Raw genomic sequence first — 3,315 nt, forward strand, 5'->3', positions numbered from 1 at the left:
AGCCACTCATCAGATCAATCTTGGTAAAATACTTTGCTCCACTCAAATAGTCCATAATGTCATCCATCCTCAGCATAGGAAACCTATATTGCACTGTGATTTTGTTAATAGCTCTAGAATTAGTAAAAATTCTCCATTCTCCATTCTTTTTAGGTGCTAACACAATAGGTATAGTGCATGAACTCAAAATTTCTCTGATTAATCCTTTTTGTAGCAACTCATGCACTTGCCTATTAAGTTCTTTATTCTTTATAGGTGTCAATATATATGGTGCTTTGTTTGGAAAACTAGCTCTAGGAATCAAATCCATACAAATTCTTATACTTCTTACTAGAGGTAAACCATCAAGAATATCCCTAGCAACAATATCTTTGTATTCATTCAACAATTATGCAATTTCTATTGTCACTCTATCATTACCAACTTCTCCTATCACATGGTCATTGTTACCAACACTTGGTCCTCTAGAAACTATAGAAAAATAGACATGATTCTTCTTTAATTCCTTTTCAAATTGCTTTCCATTAATTATGCAAACATTTATTGTAGAACAACTGACCTCTTTTTTACTTTGAATCAAAGGAAAACAATATTTGCTTCTTCCCATTTACCCAAAGATTATATTGATTCAATCTTTCATCATGTACAAGATCTCTATCATATTGCCAAGGTCTACCCAACAAAATATGACAAAAATCCATATGCATAATATCACACAAAACCTCATCAAAGTAATGTCCAATTTTGAACTTCACAAGGCATTACTCACTTACCAATATCTTATTCTCATCTTTGATCCATGAAACATGATAAGGTGGGATGTTTTAGCCTCTATAATTGTAACTTTGTAACCATCTCTTCTGATTCCAAATTTGTTGAACTTCCACTATCAATGATCACCTTGCAACATTTTTTATCCATCTTACATCTGGTCTTGAAAAGACTTCTCAAAACAGGTTCCTCATTGCCTCCCTTATTACATAAGGTTCTTCTCAGCATCAAATTTTCTCTAGCCTCAGATCCACCTGGTGAACTCTCAATGTCTTCTTGAATCACAGTATTTCTATTATTCTGCCCACTTTCAGAAGATCTACATTCAAAAGAGCTATACACTTCTTTGCCACATTTGAAACAATTACCATAGAAACCACCTCTAGGATAAGAATTACCTCTTCCTTGATAAGATTTAGTACCTCCTTGATATGAACTACCACCTTTCCTCTCAATCTTTTCTTTGCCATCATTTTTTCATTCATATTATCCTTTATCTTGTACAAAACATTTAGATCTGCCACCTTCACCATAAGATCTATCGTTGCCTCCTTGGAATCTACCACCTCTACCTCTTTGTCTTTGTTTATGCTTCTTTGTCAAGATCTCCTTGACTTTCAAGACATATTAACATCCTTCTTCTATACTTTCTAATTTCACAACACTTATTTCATTTTAAATTCTTGATCACAATCCATTTATGTATCTTGAAATTTTCTCAACATCATCATGCAGATGTCTAGATATGATGTCCAATCTATAGAATTACTCAGTATACTCTTTCATAGTCATGTCCTTTTGTCTCAAATTTAGCATCTTTCTCAACAAGCTAACTTGGTAATCTGCATGAAGGAATTTTTTCTTTACCTTGTTCACCATCTTCACACAAGTTCTAATCTTCTCCTTTCCTCTCCTTTGTCTATCAATTTGGAAATGCTCCCACCACAATGAAGCATGACCTTTTAGCCTAGTGACTACAATCTTCACCTTCTTATTATTAGGAGTGTTTTCATACTCAAAGAAATTCTCTACATCAGAGATCCAATCCAACAAAACATTGGTATTCAACTTTCTATCATAAGGAACAACTTCTACAATAGGCTTCAAATGTGCCCTAGACAATACTCTTAGCAATCTTTCCTCATCTTGATCTTCTTCTAGTTATAGATTAGGGTTTGGTGTTACTACTTCATCATCACTCATATCCTCAAGATGCACTTCTCTCCTCTAGGCTATCTCCACAACATCTAACCTAGCTGTAATTTGTCTCAATGCATCTAACATAGAATTATCGACATTTCCTCTCCCATGAACCATCTTTATAAATCTAGTTCCTACAAGATTGTAACCCTTTGCAAGTTATAGGTCAAATCCATAGATCTTCAACCTAAAAAAAAATCTAAAATATGGTTCTACATGATCCAATCTTCATTAGAATGAATCTAAAGCTTTCATACCAAATAACATAAGGAGGGCAAAAAATAACTAGGGCTAGAGGCACACCCAAGTATCCAACAATCTTGCTAGAGTTAACACAATGGAAGCAAACACAAAAGAGAATAAGACCATGGAGAACAGGAACAATATTATTTCTTGATTCATGAAAATATCATCATATATGCCCAACTATAAGGCCTTCTAGGTTACAACCAAATACAATTACATTCAAATCTAAGATCTGGTTGCAAATTTGTAGTTTCTAGTTTTGCTCTGCAATCCACTCTCTAAAACTCTAAATTTGCCTTGACTCTAGGCCTAAACACTCTTTTTATACCTGCCAAAATGGCTTGAAAATCATTATAAAACATTGAGAAGCCACAAGTCATCTCTCAGCAAATATTAAAGTAAAATAAGCCTACCATTAAATACATGGAGAGCCAGAAGTCAGCCAACAATAGTAATTAAATATATTGAAATTGATGCCTGAGAAAAATCATGATATCACATAGATCATATTGAATTAGAAATTTCACTTTGAATAATAGTTATTAATCTAGGTCCTCTACAACCCCTTTAATGCACAAGGACTGGTTCACCAAGGAAAAGTGTGCATCCACTTTGGAAGTTAAGCACCAAAAACTATCATGCAAAACTACTAGAAATTGATACTCTGGGAGAATTTTCATATCTCCTAACTAGTGAGGAGTTAGAACTTTCACTCTAGAACATGGATATAAATCTAGGCACTCTTCAATTCTTGAATTTAATAGAATCTAACTCATTTTGGAAAATTATTAACATAGCTCACAATAGGAACTCAAAAATCAGAAAATGCAGTTTCAACAAAATGTAGTTTCAACAGCATCATAAAAACTAAAAACTTGCAGGATAGTAGTGCAATCTAGGATGCTCCTACATCAAAAATAGTAAAATAAAATTCCTTACAAATTTTTAGTGAAATAATAATAGTAGATAACTCTATTGTATCTATTGTATTTTTCTATACAAATTGCTCGAATAATCTATTCTGAAATTTTCTTTTAGGTCTTTGTAGCCATTTTTCCTATCCATTTAGATCTTTATTGAAATTGTGGAAAATATAAA

The sequence above is a fragment of the Cupressus sempervirens genome, chromosome 4 (genome assembly GCF_028749045.1).
Source record: "Cupressus sempervirens isolate cs-2001-9-10 chromosome 4, ASM2874904v1, whole genome shotgun sequence".
In the NCBI taxonomy this organism is placed as follows: domain Eukaryota; kingdom Viridiplantae; phylum Streptophyta; class Pinopsida; order Cupressales; family Cupressaceae; genus Cupressus; species Cupressus sempervirens.